Below are 12431 nucleotides of genomic sequence, written 5' to 3'. Positions count from 1 at the left end.
ACGCACGCCCACGCACACACACGCACGCACCCGCACGCACCCTCAAACACCACCCGCGCACACGCACCACACGCACGCACACGCGCGCGTGCAGACTATTTGCCGCCTCTTCGCCGCTCGTCGCGTTCCCGCAAAGAGCCTCGCGTGTCTCTCCCCTGCCCCACCCTCCACCCCCGCCCCCCCATCCCACAATCCGTCTCTTTTTGGTTTTTTTTCCTTCGACCCTTGCGATGGGGTGCGCCCCCGCCCCCCAAGCACGCGAAGTCCTTAGCCCCGGCGCTCGCAAAGTGACTCACTCTCAAACTATGAGGCCACGAGTGGCCCGGCCCCGTTGCTACGACATTTCAGGTCACGCAACCTGCCAGGAGTGGTGGTGGACCCACTTGGGGGGGTGGTGGTGGTGGTGGCGGTGGTGATGGTGGTGTGGTGGCGGGTGGTGTGGTGGTGCGGTGGTGGGGTGGTGGTGTGGTGGTGGCGGTGGTGGTGTTGGTGGTGGGGGAGGTTGATCAAGCGACACCGCTTAGAGGGGGAAGTCGTCGAGCAGTGCCTGTCCGATGTGCATGTCCGTTGGACTTCTTTCGCCCGTGCTGTAATATGATTGGAGGTGTGCGGAGGGTAGGGGGGCAAGGACAACAAACTGAACAGAAAAGCTTCTGAAAAAGAGCAATATAGCTCAAGTGGGCCTTACCTGGTAAAATAAAAATAGTTTCAGCCTAAAATAAAATGTGAAAAAAAATGCATTTTGTAAAACCGGTGGGGTTTTGGTCGCGGCTTCATCCCCCGTTGGCTCATCAACCCCCGGGCGGAGCGGTGGCGCCACGAACCTCGCGAGCTGTGTTCGATTCCCGTCCGTGGTTACATTCGGTGGCGAGTGACATCCGAAAGGCGGTCCCGGGCTGCCCCACACCGGTCTGCCGCTGACCAGCACGGCAAAGTATGGTCACGTAAGGGCCCGAGACCGACACGGCGTGGATTGACCGAGGGCTCTCTGCCCGTACGTATGTTTACGGTAATGACAAAAAAAGTCATACTTGGGTGTTGGTTTTTAAACAAAAGGAACATTTCGTTTTTCCTTTTACAACAAAATAACGGAAAGGAACGACATCTTGACCCCATGGCGAAAACCCCCAGTCAACATCTGCCCCAAGGAGTCAATAACCAGCCGGGTGAGGTCAGAGGTCAGAGGCCACAGGCGTGATGTCATCTCCCCTGGGCACTATTTTCAGTAACGCGACTCTCTCCGAGGCCTGTGCCGAGCAGCAGCACGCTGCCGAACGTTCCGGTGACACTCGCGAGGCATTCCTCGGCGCGTCCGCACCTCGCCTCGGAGTTTTAGGCACTCGGTAAGCCACGAGCCAGTGGGGAGCGGGCACCCCCTGACCTCCTCGTCCAGAATCATAACGTCAGGAAGTGCCGATTGATGTCCGAAACGGTCCCAGCCCCTCTCCACCCCACCCCTCCCCCACTACCACCACCACTCCTTTCCCTCCAGCATCCTCGACTTCACTCACCGCCATTGACCAGCAGGCGCCCCAGTGCCTGTATATTTGGAGTTTGCGTGTCTCTCTCTCTCATTATCACGGCGCCTAGGAGATGTTAACTACCTCGCCTGGTGTACAGGAGAGGTCATGGGTTCGTTCCCGACCCCTGACGCCTGCCGTATATTTGGAGTTTGCATGTCTCTCTTTCTCTCTCATCATCATCACGGTGGCTAGGAGATGTTAACTACCTCGCCTGGTATACAGGAGGTCGTGGGTTCGATCCCGACCCTGACGTCTGCTGTATATTTGGAGTTTGCGTGTTTCTCTCTCTCTCATCATCATCACGGTGGCTAGCAGTTGTTAACTACCTCGCCTGGTGTACAGGAGGTCGTGGGTTCGATCCCGACCCCTGACGCCTGCTGTATATTTGGAGTTTGTGTCTCTCTCTCTCTCATCATCATCATGGTGTCTAGGAGATGTTAACTACCTCGCCTGGTCTACAGTAGGTCGTGGGTTCGATCCCGACCCTGACGTCTGCTGTATATTTGGAGTTTGCGTGTCTCTCTCTCATCATCATCACGGTGGCTAGGAGATGTTGACTACCTCGCCTGGTACACAGGAGGTCGTGGGTTCGATCTCGACCCTGACGCCTGTTGTATATTTGGAGTTTGCGGTGTCTCTCTTCCTGTGGTCGCGTGGATTTTTCTCGGGGTCCTCCGGTTTTTCCCTCCACGTTACAAATCGACATCGCACCTTTAGAGCATTTGGCTGCTGTCAATTCCCACCACGGTGATGATAAGTAACGTCGTTGAGCTATCAATTGTGGCCAGGTCGCTTCTGAAAACAAAAAGAGCTACGTAGACTCAGTGGGACTTTACCTGGTAAAATAAAAAATCGTTTCTCTTGGTCTCTTGCTTGACATATACAATTGGGCGCATTGAGATCTTCGGGTAAAATTCACCACGTTACGAATGTACGTCATCATCACAGTGTGCGGGGGAGGCCTTCACTAACCTGGCTGCGAGGAACACCGTGGACTTGAGGCCGTCTGTGACGGTGGCCAGAGTAGAAGTTGCGCACAAAGGTTGCACGCTGAAGAAGACGGCGACCTGATGGTGGAGGCAGTGATGAGATGGCGAGTGGCGGCACTATTTGGACGCGCACGTGAAGGGTGGACAACAACGGGAATGTGTAAAGTGTTGTTGTTGTTGGACAACAACGGGAATGTGTAAAGTGTTGTTGTTGTAGGACAACAACGGGAATGTGTAAAGTGTTGTTGTTGTTGGACAACAACGGGAATGTGTAAAGTGTTGTTGTTGTAGGACAACAACGGGAATGTGTAAAGTGTTGTTGTTGTAGGACAACAACGGGAATGTGTAAAGTGTTGTTGTTGTAGGACAACAACGGGAATGTGTAAAGTGTTGTTGTTGTTGTTGTTCGGGGGGAAAGAGGAAGACCTGACAGAGTAACGGCGATGACGACGACGACGACGAGATCCGAGATCGGTGCCAGAAAAACGCGGCCATTGCTTGGGCGTATTGACAGCGACAAGATGGAGAGGGGAAAGCTGAAAACAACGAAAAGTTCAGCGGACGACCTGCCACGGGCTTCCACGCCCGTGGATCGCGACGACGGCGATGATGGCGATGACGATGATGATGATGACGATGTTGATGGTGACGACGACGATGATTGTGACGACGATGACGATGATGCTGACGACGATGATTGTGACGACGATGATTGTGACGACGACGATGATGGTGACGACGACGATGGTGACGACGACGATGGTGACGATGATGGTGACGATGATGGTGACGATGACGACGACGATGATGGTGACGATGATGGTGACGATGATGATGGTGACGATGACGATGATGGTGACGATGACGACGACGATGATGGTGACGATGATGGTGACGATGATGATGGTGACGATGACGATGATGGTGATGATGATGGTGACGATGACGACGACGATGATGGTGACGATGATGGTGACGATGATGGTGACGATGATGATGGTGACGATGATGGTGACGATGACCGTGTGAAGGTGTCGACTGGAGGGCGTGGGACGGGCCGCAGGGAGCTGGGGCCTGGGCCCGGCTGGCCTGGCAAGACCTTTGACGCGCGCAAACATTCATCTTTTAAACATAACGTTGTAATTGTTACATATATTTTAATAATATACACACGTATGTTTTTATTATGGACTGCCTGGGCGGTGCACAAGGCCCGAGTGTTGCTGGCCGCGTGGCCGAGCTGCCGTGACCTGCGCTGACCTCGGCTGCGCCTGCCCTTAGCACCCCCCCCCACCCCACGTGGAGGGGGCATTTGACCATACTTCACCACGCCGGTCAGCGCGGATGAGTAGAGTCGGGATGGATTCAGATGCCACTCGCCTCTTCTTATGCATCACTTCTTTCTTATTTCTTTCTTATTTCTTCTTTCAACTTTTCCTTCTTTCTTCATTTTTATTAGTTCCTTCTTTCATTTCTTTCTTTTCTTATTTCTTTCTTTTTCATTCCGTATTTCTTTTCTGTCTTTTTTCCTTCTCTTCTTTTCCTTCTTCCATCTTCTTGTTTCTTCATTTCTTTTTTTTCATTCTTCCTTTCTTCCTTCTTTCTTTTCCTTCTTCCAGCTTCTTCTTTCTTCCTTCTTTCTTTTTTCCTTCCTTCCTTCCCTTTCTTTCTTCTTGCCCTTGCCGTACGGCCGCCGACGTAGACTCAGACCTACAACAACAATTTCGCATTCAGGGTGGCCAAGCCCAGATAACCGTGTCAGGAGCAAAGGTGTCGGTGTGCGTCACCGTCGCGATGTCTCTCATTCGTGCCTGTCGATCGGGGCATTGCGTTGTCATACTTTGTGCGGCCCTTTCTGCAAGACCGCAGTCGCAACAGCTACTACTGGACACTTTTATAATTTACCCTTTTGTCCGCCAGGTATCGGGCATGATGCCATGGGTGTGTTTTTTCTGCGGATGCGGTTTCAGCGCGGTGGGGAATCGAACCAGACGGTTGGCCGTGTTGCGGAACGCAGCAGCGGCGCTAACCGCTGCGCCACCGCTCCCCTGTGTGTCTTGTCACACCGAGAGAGGGTCGATCCACATCCCATGCACCACGTCGCACGCGAGCGTCTTGTTGCTCGAGCAGCGGCGTGGTGGCTGGACTGGCAGCTGGACTGGTATTAAGACTGGTAGCTAGACTGGTAGCTAGACTGGGAGTTGGACTGGCAGCTGGACTGGTATTAAGACTGGTAGCTTAGGCTGGTAGCTAGACTGGGAGCTGGACTGGCAGCTGGACTGGTATTAAGACTGGTAGCTAGACTGGTGTGTGTGTGTATCTACGGGCCGGGCCGTCTTGACGGGCGTTTTTGATTTGCGGCGACCGGACGGAGCTTTCGGCTCCATTTCGCCGAGTGACACGAAAGTGGTGGGGGGGGGGGCGGGGAGAGGGAGTATGGTGCTGTGGGGGTGGGGAGCGGAGGGATGGTGGTGTGCGGGGTGGGGGGGATGTGGATGGAGGGCCTCGTCACAAACTTCCAGCCGAAACTTGACACAAGTGGCGCAGCGCGGTTGCCACGGGCACCGGTGCAAGTAATGAGATGGGGCGGGGGGGGCTCCCTGTACAATCTTCTTCCCCCCCCTCTCGCCCCTCCCCTTGCCACCCCCTAGGCCCCTCAGCCCGCCGGGCTCCGATGGAGTCTCAGTGCCGGCACGCTCGATGACCACGCGGCCGCTCGGTGGCTCTGCCGCGGTCCGGCGCGCGAGGAATCCGCGTCGCCGTTGCTGCCGCGCGAGTCACGCGGGTTGCGTGTTCTCGTGTGCCGCTCTGTGAGTCTCGCGGGGTCGCTGCGTCAGCCCGTGGTCTAGGTGTGTGCGCGCGTGCGCGGGTCGGTGCCGTGAGCGACTCCAGCGTGCGACGCTCGCTGGCATCTCGCGTGGCGTGAGAGTGGCGTTGGCCCCTTCGTGCAAGGCGATGACATCCGGCTGTTCAAGTTTATTTATTTCAAGTTAATTTATTAGGTAGAGCCCTGTGAGCCATTCGGCTCTTGAATCGGGTGCAACCGCAACAAACAAAAAAATGAACAAAAAACATCTTAAAGTGAAAATGTGACTAAGTGCAAACAGAAAATCCAAGAAAAGACAGCAAAATATTGCAGAAAAAAACACCGTACACCAACGCTGTGTGCAAAAATCTCAGTGGGATGTTCCCTCCACAGTTGAGAAACGTGCGTTTAAGGGGTGTGCGCGTTTGCTCTCGAAGTTCCATTTTGTTGGGCCATCATTTGTGATCGCTTCAGAAAAAACGAGCTATGTGACACTTTGGTTTGGCTACGTACGGTGCGAAAGAAAATTGGACGTGCTTACTTGCGTCAAGGCTCGTTTCCTGGGGCGATCGAGATGTTTTTTTTCTTTCCAGTGCAGCTCTCCAGACTTTGAAACAACGCTTTGCCTTTGCCAAAAATACAACCGCAGTCACTTGACATGTTGAAGTCGTGCGTTGAAAACTCACCCCTTTAACCCCCCTCCCCACCCGAGCTCTAGCCGTGCATCCCGCATGTTCAGCTGGTTTTCCTGGATTTCCGTACATGGTGGTGGCGCATTGGTGGGATGTACGAATGAAATGTGCCACTTGGTGAATGTACATTGTTATCTATGTTATAGGGTTTTTTTATGGGGGTTATATCGCGTAAATATATAAATGCGTCGTTAAACCCGCCACCACCCGACACAGCCGATTGGTTAAGGTTTGTCACGTAAACAGAACGTGCCAATTCGTCACTCGTACAGCACTGTGTATAGTAGTGTATAGTGTAGTGTATAGTGTAGTATATAGTAGTGTAGTGTATAGTGAAGTGTATAGTGTAGTGTAGTGTATAGTAGTGTATAGTGTATTGTATAGTAGTGTATAGTGTAGTGTATGGTAGTGTATAGTGTAGTGAGTAGTGTATAGTGTAGTGTATGGTAGTGTATAGTGTAGTGTATGGTAGTGTATAGTGTAGTGAGTAGTGTATAGTGTAGTGTATGGTAATGTATAGTAGTGTGTAGTGTAGTGTATAGTGTAGTGTACTAGTACAGCACATAGGTGTATCGGAGAGCAAAGCCACAACATTTACAATCTGGGTACGACGTTTTTCGCCAGTAATTACGACCGGCATCGTCAGGCGGCAGACAGATTTGTAAATGGTTATTATTATTACCGCTACGTCTTTCAATTCGTGATGCTTCGCCCAGCAGCAGTGACGTGAGCACGGCTCTTCACGTCTGTTGATTTATTTATTTTCCCGAGTAAATTCGCGAGTTTTTTTTGTTTTCTGCTGTCGGCGGCGGAGGTGGGGGTTTGGGGGAGAGAGAGAGAGAAGTTTGAAAAAAAAGTCGCATTTCAAGCGTGAAAATCATTGAAGAGTCGCGAGAGGTCTCGATGTGGATCACCACAATGTGGCAGCTGCTGTCCCAACTCCGCGGGCGATTATTGCAACTCTTCGTAGTTGGGGGGGGGTGGGGGGCACACATCCACACGCGCACACACACGCACAGAGAGCACGTACAGAGAGCACGTACACGTGTGTGTGTGTGTGTGTACGCGTTCATTCGGTCGACTCAGCCTCAAATGAAGTACGCTTGTGCGGTGCGCAAACATCACCACTGGGGGAGACAAAGTTGGCCAGGAGCCTCCTCGTGTTCCGTCCCGTGCCGGCCGTCATAGTTGCTCGCTAACAGCACTTGCCCCAACAGTCTGCGGAGGTTTCACGGGGAAACTTTGTCTTTAGTGCGCAACGCGCGTGTGTGCGCATCAAACGAGTACCTGGTGCGGTGTGTAAATATCGCCACCGGGGAGACAAAGGCGGCCGGGCGTGGTGTTGGCCACCAAACCTCCCTTAGTGTGCCGTGCCGGCCTTAATAGGTGCTCGCTAACTGCACTTGCACGAACAGTCAATGAAGTATATATGGGGGATCTTTGTCTTTGTGAGTGGGGAGCCGTGGTGCAGAGGTTAAGCTCACTGCTCTGCGAATCTGGCGACGCGAAGTTCCATTCCCGCTCACAACCAGCAACGGCGAATTCACGAACCTCTCCTGGGCCTCCGCTAGGTAGACTCGGCATTAAATGAACGCCTGCTGCGGTGTGTGAACATCGGGGGCACGTGGCGTGTGGACCACCCGCCTGTTGTGCCCTGATGATCGCTGGCAGCACCATTGAAGGCTACACGAGGAGGGGGGGGGGGGGGGGGAATCTTCGTGTTCTACTCTTTGCCGACCTCCCGAGATGTCACGCTGGGGCCCGTGATTGCAGCAGCGGCTGGCGCGGCCTCCTCCTCGACCAGATGGGCCGGCGCGCACCCCCACTAGCACCCCACTCCCCTGCTGGGAAAACCAAAATGCAGGTGTCGGTCCATTGGCAGGGCCGCGTGCGTTTTCCCTTTTCACTCGGAGAGGGGTGGCCAGGACGCAGCTTGCATCACCCCCCCCCCACCCCCCCCACTGTGTCAACCCCCCCGCTAATCACACGCGTGTCACCCCCCTTCCTGGCACACGTGTGGCCCATCCAGCCGCGTGCGCGCAGAATGTGCTGCTGCTGCTTCTGCTTCGTTGCTGCCATGCATCTGTTGGTAAAGAGCGCCAGTTCGCTTTGACCCCCGAATCCGCTGGAGGATTTCCCCGCAAACTTTGGCTGTCCGCCCGATGATGCTGATTGTAATTACTGGCTGTCGCCCGATGATGCTGGTGGTTGTTGTTGTAATTACCGTCGACATCTCAAGGTGCTCGAATTGTAAATGTTGTAGTGGGTTTACTCTCCAACACACAACCGGTTAGTTGCTGAACTAGTATACTACACTACACTATACACTACACTATACACTACACTATACACTACACTATAATTGTAAATGTTGTAGTGGGTTTACTCTCCTACACACAACCGGTTAGTTGCTGAACTAGTATACGACACTACACTATACACTACACTATAATGGTAAATGTTGTAGTGGGTTTATTGTCCAACACACAACCGGTTAGTGCCGAACTAGTAACTAATTGGCATGTTTTGTTAACGTGAGAAACCGTACTAATTGGCCGTGTTGGGTGGTGGCGGGTTTAACGACACACCTATATTTACGCGATCTAACCCCAAAAAAAACCCTCTTATGGAGGGGGGGAGGCAGGGGGAGGCTGCATCAGGATCTCTACGACGCTGCTGCTGCACGGAGGAGCGGCGTCTGTTCTCACAGTGGGCGGTGGGGAAAGGGCGGAGGGGTTCAGAGTGGAGGTGGCCACATCCGTAGACAGGTCACGTGGTTTACGGGAGACACGAGCTGATTTAGAGAGGGACAGATACATGTACAGATGAGAGGGGGGGGGGAGGGATTCGGAGGTTTGTGGTGGTCGCGTGGATTGTTTTCTCCGGCTCTTCCGATTCTTTCCCCCGTCCGCGTTTAGAATCGACATCACGCGTTTGTAGAGTATTTGACTGCTGTGAGTTTCCACGTGATGATGATGATGAGCCCACTTCGTTGAGCTATCATTGGTGATGGCCAGGTCACTTCTGAAAAAGAACTACCTACAGCTCAGTGGGCCTTACCTGGTGAAATTAAAATAGTTTTTGGATTCGCTTTTGGCTTCTTCCCGATCAGGTGATCTAGCCCTGTCGCCCTCCCGACCACTTCCATTTCTATTCCCCCCTCCCCTCACCATCTCCCCCTCTCACCCCTCCTGCCTTCGCTCACCGCCCTGCCACAGTGGTGGAGTAACAGTCAGCAGCAACGCTGGACATGCGATCCAGAAGGTCGCCAGGTCAGACTCCATCCCCCGGCGCGTTCGACCGCGCTTCTGTTCGACCACCGAGTCCGTCTGTCGGAAAGATCGCGTGCGGCGGGCAAAAGCTTTCGGTGCTAGATTTGAAGCTTTCGTGACTGCAAGGATTCATATTCTTAGGTTTTTTCGGTAAAGTCACGTAGGTAAAAAAATTCAAATTAATAAAAGTAAAATAAAAATAATATAAATTAAATTTTTTACCTACGTGACTTTACCGGAAAAAACCCAAGAATAAAAAAGCCTTCGGGTGCCGGCCGCACCCCTTCCAACACGCCCGAGTCAACGTCGAGGGAACGGGAGGCACGGGCGGTCGCCCCTCACTCCGAGAAGGTCGACGTGAAATCTCGGTTTGCTGGGATCCACTCCCCGTCCCTCTCGGCTTGCTACTTGTGTTTGCGGGGACGTCAACTGCCGAGCGGCGTGCGTCATTGCGATCCGCCCGGGATGCCCCGGCTCTTCGCTGGCCCCGGCTGAACGGGACGGTCCGTGTAGCTCGTCAAACCAACAAACGAAGCCTTCATTTACGGAGAGGGGGACCCGAGGGCCGGTCACGCTGTTGAACGGTAACGCTCGTTGGGTTGGTTGGGAGAGTCAATCTGTGCGGGTAGGTGTACGTAGACATGTTGCTGGTATCTGCCGATAGCCACACCGTTTGAAACCTTTCGGAGTTCGTGACAGCGCCACCACGACGACGATGATGATGATGGGGCGGTGTTGTCACTCTGTGTGTGTTGTGTCGGGGGGCCTCCAGTGGCCCGCGGGCCTTGCACTGAAGACCGCCGCTCTGTATTGAGTGCGATGCATTCCTCAACTCGGCCTCGTAGCCGGTAAACGTCGAGGCATTGCCTTTAAACCCGCAGTGGCTCGCTCACCCACTCGTCAACTGTGTCACTCGCCTACCTACTCTAAGCTAAACGAAGTGGTGGTTCAATATGGGGACATTCATAGCAGCCAAATGCTCTTAACGCACACAGGTGGAGGAAAACACCAGAGGACCTGGAGATAAATCCACACGACCACAGGGAGAGACGCGCAAACTCCAAAAATACAGCAGGTGTCAGGGTCCGGATCGAACCCACGACCTCCTGTATACCAGGCGAGGTAGTTAACATCTCCTAGCCACCGTAATGATGATCAGAGAGAAAGAGACGCAAACTCCAAATAAACAGCAGGTGTCGGGGTCGGAATTCGAACCCATATCAGGCGAGGGAGATAACATCTCCTATAAGCGATGCGTTGTTGACCGCAGTGCACATTTCAACTCCGTCCGACAACCGGTGAACGTTGAGCGATTTGTCTCGAAACTCACAGCTGCCTTCGCTGTACCCTGGCCAGTGAATTAAAACAGGAGGCGCGAGCAGAATCTGAATCTTTATTGAGACTGGAGGAACAATCCGATGAGATATGGAGCTCTTTTTTTTCACAGATGCCCAGTAAAGCAGTTTCAGGGGCTGCGCCTTCAGCTGCATCGCAGCGCGGGTGGTTTAATATGCGTGCGTCGATCGCCCGACACCTGCTCGCACTCCGGTTCCCTCTGCGTCTGTTTCCCCGTTATCGAAAATCGTAATTGAGAAATTAAAGATCGGCATCAGCGGTTGCCCGCGTGGTGTGCCCGCGGGTTTTTATTTTTATCATTATTTTTTTTCACGAAATTTATTTCATTTTATCTTTTGTTTTTGCTGCACGGCTCTCTACGCATCTCACTTCTAGTTTCGGTTGTGGAGCGAACGTCCGTGGTGCCGAATCTGAGGGGCGCCGCGGTGGCTAGGAGATGTTAACTACCTCGCCTGGGATACAGGAGGTCGTGGGTTCGATCCCGACCCTGACGATGCCTGCTGTATATTTGGAGTTTGCGTCTCTCTCTCTCTCATCATCATCACGGTGGCTAGGAGATGTTGACTACCTCGCCTGGTACACAGGAGGTCGTGGGTTCGATCCCGACCCTGACGATGTCTGCTGTCTATTCGGAGTTTGCGTCTCTCTCTCTCATCATCATCACGGTGGCTAGGAGATGTTAACTACCTCGCCTGGTACACAGGATGTCGTGGGTTCGATCCCGACCCTGACGCCTGCTGCTGTATATTTGGAGTTTCTCTCCCTGTGGTGGTCATGTAGATTTTTCTCCGGGTCCTCCGGTTTTCTTCCCTCCACATTTCGAATCAACACAACGCCTTGACGAGTATGAGGTTGCTGCTATAAATGTCCACGCAATAAGCCACTTCGTTGAGCCATCGTTCGTGATGGCCAGCTCTGTTGGGCCCTTACCTCGTAAAATAACAAAAAATAGTTCAGTTCATATCCCCGGCGCGATGCCACGGATCCGGCCAGTCACACAACGCACTCGGTCATTATTCATTTGTGACTTTTTTGCGCTTACAAAACAAATATATTCCTTCCCCACCTCCCAACGGGGAGCGCCGAGTGACCCAAATGCACCACAAACCCCCACCCCCTCCGTTTGTAGCAGCCCCGCATCTCATTTATTTTTTTGTAAGAGTTGTGTTTTAGTTCGTGTGTGTGTCTGTGTGTGTGTGTGTATCTGTGTGTGTGTCTGTCTGTGTGTGTCATCTCGGTCATCTCAGTCAGTCGACCCGTGGCACCTGCTGGGTCTGCCCCGTGACCTCCTGCCAGCGGGCGTTCGACACTTCACGTGGCCTCAAGGTGCACTTGGCCTGGCACAAGCATCGTGGTGACGTCACCGCCACTTAGTGGCGAATGGCGGTTGTTGTTGTTGTTGTGTGTGTCTGTGTGTGTGTGTCTGTGTGTGTGTGTCTGTGTGTGTGTCTGTGTGTGTGTGTCTCTGTGTGTGTCTGTGTGCGTGTGTCCCTGGGGAGCGGTGGCGTAGCGGTCAGCGCGCTGCGCTATGAACCCCGACGACCCGGGTTCGACTCCCGCTCACGGCCAACACCGGTGACGATTATCTGAACCGGTCCTGGGCCTCCCCTAGGTCGACTCGGTCTCAAAGGAGTACCTGGTGCGGTGTGGAAACATCGCCACTGGGGAGACGAAGGCGGTCGGGCGTGGTGCTGATCACCGACCCCGCGCGTGCCGTGCCGGCCTTCATAGGCGCTGCTCGCTAGCCCCAAACAGTCCGTGGCGGGGAGCTTTGTCTTCTTTTTGTGCGTGCC

Source organism: Lethenteron reissneri, chromosome 50 (genome assembly GCF_015708825.2).
Source record: "Lethenteron reissneri isolate LAM-NWPU_2019-01 chromosome 50, ASM1570882v1, whole genome shotgun sequence".
NCBI classification, from domain to species: domain Eukaryota; kingdom Metazoa; phylum Chordata; class Hyperoartia; order Petromyzontiformes; family Petromyzontidae; genus Lethenteron; species Lethenteron reissneri.
This window is presented reverse-complemented; position numbering follows the sequence as displayed.